This window comes from Dermacentor albipictus, unplaced genomic scaffold (genome assembly GCF_038994185.2).
Source record: "Dermacentor albipictus isolate Rhodes 1998 colony unplaced genomic scaffold, USDA_Dalb.pri_finalv2 scaffold_19, whole genome shotgun sequence".
In the NCBI taxonomy this organism is placed as follows: domain Eukaryota; kingdom Metazoa; phylum Arthropoda; class Arachnida; order Ixodida; family Ixodidae; genus Dermacentor; species Dermacentor albipictus.
In genome coordinates, this window is record NW_027225573.1 from 7,515,590 (window position 1) to 7,523,658 (window position 8,069).

Consider the following 8,069-nt stretch of genomic DNA (forward strand, 5'->3'; position numbering starts at 1 on the left):
GGTCAGGGAACAAACGCGAGTTAATGACATCTTAGTTGAAATCAAGAAAAAGAAATGGGCATGGGCAGGACAGGTAATGAGGAGGGAAGATAACCGATGGTCATTAAGGGTTACGGACTGGATCCCAAGGGAAGGGAAGCGTAGCAGGGGGCGGCAGAAAGTTAGGTGGGCGGATGAGATTAAGAAGTTTGCAGGGACGGCGTGGCCACAATTAGTACATAACCGGGGTTGTTGGAGAAATAGGGGAGAGGCCTTTGCCCTGCAGTGGGCGTAACCAGGCTGGTAATGATGATGATGATGATGATGAGACTGCGATGACTCCTGAGCAATGAATTGAAAAGTTGAACTTGTAACACTTTATTGAACGTATTTTTCCTCCTACGAACGTTTTAGTCTTCGTTTTTCTCCAACAGAATCAAAGATGCCAATCCATAGCCCCATGATTCTCTTTCCTTGCCCCTGATTAGCGATTAAGCCGTAAGAATGCATTATCTGTCACGTGCTATGTTGTTAAAGTTGTGCGTTGCCTATTTTCCTTTAAGGTTTTTTCTTGTGCTTGATATATCTCGTGGAGTTTTTTATGAATATGCATCGTTCACTTTTAGTTTATTTTTGTCCATCTTACTGCTTTTTCTCATGGTCGAATTCTTTTGGCCGTGTGTTCCACCTCTCCACCTTTGACCGTATTCGGTCAGCCTTATGTGATAACTAAATGTCCAATTATTAACCAGTAGAAAGGATTATAGATGTACTCTATTCCATGATATATTTTCTGGAATATATCCCTTCACAACAAGTGATTCTTGATCAAGCAAAGACGGTCCATTTGCTTGTGATATCGCTCAGCATCTACGGAGCTGGTGCCTGTTGAGAGCCCCTAGTATCACAGTAAACTTGCTTTGTTTTAATGTCCTTGCCTTCTGCATATACAGCCCATGATCCGGCCCGAATATTTAACAATTGACCAGCTGATCTCCCTTTGTTACCCCCACAGATACGGATTCTTAGAGACTGATTGTATGAAGCTCACATGAGGTTGCCGAAGACAGACACCGATTGAAACGAACAGGAAATTCACCAATGAGGTTCAGCAACTTTCCTTGGAGTTCATGGTTTCCAGCCCTGTGGGAAGTTTAAATGGTATTTTTCAGCTTGGTGAAGGTACACAATAGATGGAGGCATTTTATCACTTCCAAACAAACTACTAGTAATTCAGTATTCATTCATTAGGCCTAAAATGCATAATGATGTCGTCTGAGAATGAAGGGCTAGTTTTCTGTCATCTTTCATTTTTGAACTCCACCAATTGTACGTAAGTGTAAGGCCACAGATTTCGGAGCACTATCGCTATACATGGGCAGTTATGGGACTGATAGAATAGTTCATACTTTCCTACATGATGGCATTATATAGGTAATGTGAAGTCAGTAGGCGATTAAGAATTTCTGGATGGAAACAGTGCCAAATTTTTCAATAAACTGGTTTTCGCTCTAAACAAATTGAGACTTCTAAATTCGACAAAAAGATGCTTAGAAATTCTTCTAATTTGTGATGGCGCATCCTGCTACACCCAGGCTGCTGTGGAATCTGATGATCAGTGTGTCATCCACAGAATTTTGCTTCAGCAGGCTTAAAAACTATTGTTATTAAGGCACTCAGCTCCAAGAGCTCCTATTAGAGTTCTTTATTTGCAGGAATATGGTGAGTTCGAACGTTATTTTTCAGCTTTCTGTGTAGGCCAGTATAGGAAAAAGGCATATATGTTGTTGATGATGTGACACAGCAGTTATCATGATGTTTATTCTGCGTCAAAGAAGCGGTGAACCGACCACCCCGACAGCACGGATCACACCGGAGAACCAGACCCACAAGCGATGATGAAGCCGAACCCCGTAGGAACCCCCCATTATGATGAACATGTACAGATGACAAAGAACAGCTTATAAATACCCACAGTATATGCACTCCTATGTTTGTTTAATTTATTTTATTTTAAACAGGCTGATTACTCTAGAGAGAAAATGGCAAGCTCTCAGCTACATTTGATTTAGGATTTCCGGCCGTTTAGAACTTCCTATATTTCCTACCTCTATTTTAATTTTTTCCCACAAAAAATGCTGTATATTAAGAGAGAAAAAACGAAGTTTCTAACTATCCATGATGACGGAACTCCAGTAGTATTACATATGGGCAACATCATAAATTTCATATTGCTTTCTCACCACATGGGTTGCTCCGTCACAAGTAAATAGTACAACATTCCCCCCCCCCCATTAAAGTATAGCAAAAACTTGAGATCAGCAGGTCACTAAGACTTCGCGTGCGGATAACATAGTCTAGTTTCTGAACGCAATTACCTTCGTTCAAAGTCCATTTTATTACAAATCGGATGTCTCTCATTATCTGTTCTCTGAGTCTATCATGAAATTGTTGTGGATGACACTGGTGAGCGCCGTAGCAGTAAAGTAAGCATAGACTGCGATGACACCTGAGCAATGAATTGAAAAGTTGGACTTGTAACACTTTATTGAGCGTATTTTTCCTCCTACGAACATTTGAGTCTTCTTTTTTCTCCAACAGAATCAAAGATGCCAATCCATAGCCCCATGATTCTCTTTCCTTGCCCCTGATTAGCGATTAAGCCGTAAGAATGCATTATCTGTCATGTGCTATGTTGTTAAAGTTGTGCGTTGCCTATTTTCCTTTAAGGTTTTTTATTGTGCTTGATATATCTCGTGGAGTTTTTTATGAATATGCATCGTTCACTTTTAGTTTATTTTTGTCCATCTTACTGCTTTTTCTCATGGTCGAATTCTTTTGGCCGTGTGTTCCACCTCTCCACCTTTGACCGTATTCGGTCAGCCTTATGTGATAATTAAATGTCCAATTACTCACCAGTAGAAATGAATATAGATGTACTCTATTCTATGATATATTTTCTGGAATGTATCTCTGTACCACAAGTGATTCTGGATCAAGCAAAGACGGTCCACTTGTTTGTGATATCGCTCAGCATCTACGGAGGTGGTGCCTGGTCAGAGCCCCTAGTACCACAGTAAACTTGCTTTGTTTTAATGTCCTTGCCTTCTGCATATACAGCACATGATCCCGCCCGAATATTTAACAATTGACCAGCTGATCTCCCTTTGTTACCCCCACAGATACGGATTCTTAGAGACTGATTGTATGAAGCTCACATGAGGTTGCCGAAGACAGACACCGATTCAAACGAACAGGAAATTCACCAATGAGGTTCAGCAACTTTCCTTGGAGTTCATGGTTTCCAGCCCTGTGGTAAGTTTAAATGGTATTTTCCAGCTTAGTGAAGGTACACAATAGATGGAGGCATTTTAACACTTCCAAACAAACTACTAATAATTCAGTATTCATTCATTAGGCCTAAAATGCATAATGATGTCGTCTGAGGTTGAAGGGCTAGCTTTCTGTCATCTTTCATTTTTCAAGTCCACCAATTGTACGTAAGTGTAAGGCCACAGATTTCGGAGCACTATCACTATACATGGGTAGTTATGGGACTGATAGAATAGTTCATACTTTCCTACGTGATGGCAATATATGGGTAATGTGAAGTCAGTAGGCGATTAAGAATTTCTGGATGGAAACAGTGCCAAATTTTTCAATGAACTGGTTTTCGCTCTAAACAAATTGAGACTTCTAAATTCGACAAAAAGATGCTTAGAAATTCTTCTAATTTGTGATGGCGCATCGTGCTACATGCAGGCTGCTGTGGAATCTGATGATCAATGTGTCATCCACAGAATTTTGCTTCAGCTGGCTTAAAAACTATTGTTATTAAGGCACTCAGCTCCAAGAGCTCCTATTAGAGTTCTTTATTTGCAGGAATATGGTGAATTCAAACGTTATTTTTCAGCTTTCTGTGTAGGCCAGTATAGGAAAAGGGCATATATGTTGTTGATGATGTGACACAGCAGTTATCATGAAGTTTATTCTGCGTCAAAGAAGCGGCGAACCGACCACCCCCACAGCACGGATCACACTCGAGAACCAGCCCCACAAGCGATGATGAAGCAGAACCCCGTATGAACCCCACATGAAGACGAACATGTACAGATGACAAAGGATAGCTTATATATACCCACAGTATATGCACTCCTTCATTTGTTTTATTTATTTTATTTTAAACAGGCTGAATACTCTAGAGAGAAAATGGCAAGCTCTCAGTTACATTTGCTTTAGGATTTCCGGCCGTTTACAGTTTCCTATATCTCATATCTCTATTTTCATTATTTTCCCACAAAAATGCTGTATATTTAGGAGAGAAAAAACGAAGTTTCTAACTATCCATGATGGCGGAACTCCAGTAGTAATACATATGGGTAACGTCATAAATTTCGTATTGATTTCACACCACATGGGTTGTTCCGTCGCAAGTAAATAGTACAACATTTCCGCCCCCCCCCCATGATAGTATAGCAAAAACTGAGATCATCAGGTCACTAAGGCTTCGCGTGCGGGTAACAAAGTCTAGTTTCTGAACGCGATTACCTTCGTTAAAAGTCTATTATATTACAAATCGGATGTCTCTCATTATCTGTTCTTTGGGTCTATGATGAAATTGTTATGGATGACACTGGTGAGTGCCCTAGCAGTAATAATGTTAACAAAGACTACGATGACTCCTGAGCAATGAATTGACAAGTTAAACTTGTAACACTTTATTGAACGTATTTTTCCTCCTACGAACGTTTGAGTCTTCGTTTTTCTCCAACAGAATCAAAGATACGAATCCATGGCGCCGTGATTCTACTTTACTTGCCCCTGATTAGTGATTAAGCCGTCAGAGTGCATTATCTGTCATGCGCTATGTTGTTAAATTTGTGTGTTGCTTATTTTCTTTTAAGGTTTTTTCTGATGCTTGCCATATCTCATTGAGTTTTGTATGAATATGCATCGTTCACTTTTAGTTTATTTTTGTCCATCTTACTGCTTTTCTCATGGTCCAAATCTTTTGGCCGTGTGTTCTACCTCTCCAGCTTTGACTGCATTCGGTCAGCCTTACGTGATAACTAAATGTCCAATTACTCACCAGTAGAATGGAATATAGATGTACTCCTTTCTACGATATATTTTCTGGAATCTATCCCTGTACAACAAGCAATTTTGGATAAAGCAAAGACGGTCCATTTAATTGTGATATCACTCAGCATCTACGCATGTGGTGCCTGCTAAGAGCACCTAGTGTCAGAGTAAAGTTGCTTTGTTTTTTTGTCTATACCTTCGGCAAATACAGCACATGAGTCGGCACGAATACTTAACAATTGACCAGCCGATCTCCCTTTATTACCCCCGCAGACACGGATTCTTAGAGACTGATTGTATGAAGCTCACATGAGGTTGCCGAAGACAGAAACTGATTGAAACGATCAGAAAATTCAGCAATGAGGTTCAGCAACTTTCCTTGGAGTTCTTGGTTTCCAGCCCTGTGGCAAGTTTAAATGGTATTTTCCACCTTTGTGAAGATACACAATGGATGGAGGCATTTTATAACTTCCAAGCAAACTAGTAATAATTCATTAATTATTCTTTAGGGTTTAAAATGCCTAATGATGTAGCCAGAGAATAAAGGGCTAGCTTTCTGTCATCTTTCATGTTTCAACTCCACCAATTGTACGTAAGTGTAACGCCACATATTTCGGAGCACTATCGCTATACATGGGCAGGTATGGGACTGATAGAATAGTCCATACTTTCATAGGTGATGGCTATATACGGGTAATGTGAAGTCAGTAAGCATTCTCTACACATGGGATGTTACATCACAAGTAAATAGTACAACCTTTCCCCCCCCCCCATGAAAGTATAGCAAAATTGTTCAGTCAGTAAGCGATTAAGAATTTCTAGATGGAAACAGTGCCTACTTTTTCAACGAATTGGTTTTCACTTTAAACAAACTGAGACTTCTAAATTCGGCAAGAAGATGCTTCGAAATTCTTCTTATTTGTGATGGCGCATCCTGCTACATCCAGGCTGCAGTGCAGTCTGATGATCAATGTGTCATCCACAGAATTTTCCTTGAGCTGGCTTAAAAACTATTGTTGTCAAAGCACTCCGCTCCAAGAGCTCTTATTAGAGCTCTATATTTCCAGGATTACGGTGAGTTCAAACGTTATTTTTTCAGCTTTCTGTGAAGGCCAGTATAGGAAAAGGGCATATATATTGTTGATGATGTGACGCAGCAGTTATCATGATGTTTATTCTGCGTCGAAGAAGCGGCGAACCGACCACCCCCACAGCACGGATCACACTCGAGAACCAGACCCTCAAGCGATGATGAAGCAGAACCCCGTATGAACCCCACATGATGATGAACATGTACAGATGAGAAAGGATAGCTTATAAATACCCACAGTATATGCACTCCTATGTTTGTTTTATTTATTTTATTTTAAACAGGCTGATCACTCTGGAGAGAAAATGGCAAGTTCTCGGTTACATTTGCTTTAGGATTTCCGGCAGATTAGAGTTTCCTATATCTCATATCTCTATTTTCATTACTTTCCCACAAAAATTCTGTATGTTTAAGAGAGAAAAAACGAAGTTTCTAACTATCCATGATGCCGGAACTCCAGTAGTAATACATACGGGTAACATCATAAATTTCATATTGCTTTCTCACCACATGGGTTGCTCCGTCACAAGTAAATAGTACAACATTTCCCCCCCCCCCATGATAGTATAGCAAAAACCTGAGATCATCAGGTCACTAAGACTTCGCGTGCGGGTAACATAGTCTAGTTTCTGAACGAAATTACCTTCGTTCAAAATCCATTTTATTACAAATCGGATGTCTCTCGTTATCTGTACTCTGGGTCTATGATGAAATTGTTATGGATGACACTGGTGAGTGTCCTAGCAGTAATAAAGTAAGCATAGGCTGCGGTTGTGAAACTTAATAAGATTTGTGGAACCTAATAAGAGGTACAAAATGAAGATTGTACAAGTCTACGCCCCTACATCCAGTCATGATGAGCAGGAAGTCGAAAGCTTCTATGAAGACTTGGAATCGGCGATGGGTAGAGTGAAAACTAAATACACTATACTAATGGGCGACTTTAATGCCAAGGTAGGCAAGAAGCAGGCTGGAGACAAGGCAGTGGGGGAATATGGCATAGGCGCTAGGAATAGCAGGGGAGAGTTATTAGTAGAGTTTGCGGAACAGAATAATATGAGGATAATGAATACCTTCTTCCGCAAGCGGGATAGCCGAAAGTGGACGTGGTGGAGCCCGAATGGCGAGACTAGAAATGAAATAGACCTCATACTCTGCGCTAACCCTGGCATCATACAAGATGTGGACGTGCTCGACAAAGTGCGCTGCAGTGACCACAGGATGGTAAGAACTCGAATTAACCTAGACCTGAGGAGGGAACGGAAGAAACTAGTACATAAGAAGCCGATTAATGAGTTGCCGGTAAGAGGGAAAATAGAAGAATTCCAGATCAAGCTACAGAACAGGTATTCAGCTTTAACTCAGGTAGAGGACCTTAGTGTTGAAACAATGAACGAAAATCTTGTGGGCGTCATTAAGGAGTGTGCAATAGAAGTCGGTGGGAACTCCATTAGGCAGAATACCAGCAAACTATTGCAGGAGACGAAAGATCTGATCAAGAAACGCCAATGTATGAAAGCCTATAACCCTACAGGTAGAATAGAACTGGCAGAACTTTCGAAGTTAATCAACAAGCGTAATACAGCTGACATAAAGAAGTATAATATGGATAGAATTGAACATGCTCTCAGGAACGCAGGAAGCCTAAAAACAGTGAAGAAGAAACTAGGAATCGGCAAGAATCAGATGTATGCGTTAAGAGACAAAGCCGGCAATATCATTACTTATATGGATGAGATAGTTCAAGTGGCTGAGGAGTTCTATAGAGATTTATACACTCTAAGAAAAAAGAGAGTGAAAAGTGAGTCATGGCAACTTGACTCTCTTTTTTCTTCTGAAGACCCACTTTTGCGCGAGTAGAGTCTGAAAGAAGAGTCAACATTCCCGCATGGGTCGTTTGACTCTCAATAGCACGCTA

General features: G+C 40.5%; 2 long non-coding RNA genes across 3 annotated transcripts in view; both read left to right on the top strand.

Moving 5' to 3' along the window:
- The window catches only part of LOC139052164 (uncharacterized), a 154,449-nt gene extending 153,338 nt beyond the window's left edge, over nucleotides 1-1,111 (top strand). Inside the window, exon 4 of the long non-coding RNA XR_011509752.1 lies at nucleotides 995-1,111. This is a non-coding gene — a long non-coding RNA (uncharacterized lncRNA). The remainder of the gene's footprint in view (nucleotides 1-994) is intronic.
- A 2,055-nt stretch (nucleotides 1,112-3,166) lies between these two features.
- The window catches only part of LOC139052163 (uncharacterized), a 63,688-nt gene continuing 58,785 nt past the window's right edge, over nucleotides 3,167-8,069 (top strand). Inside the window, exon 1 of one of the 2 annotated variants that reach the window (XR_011509750.1) lies at nucleotides 3,167-3,294. This is a non-coding gene — a long non-coding RNA (uncharacterized lncRNA). Of the gene's footprint in view, nucleotides 3,295-5,431; nucleotides 5,481-8,069 lie in introns of those variants that run through there. The other variant, XR_011509751.1, reaches the window with a different exon arrangement.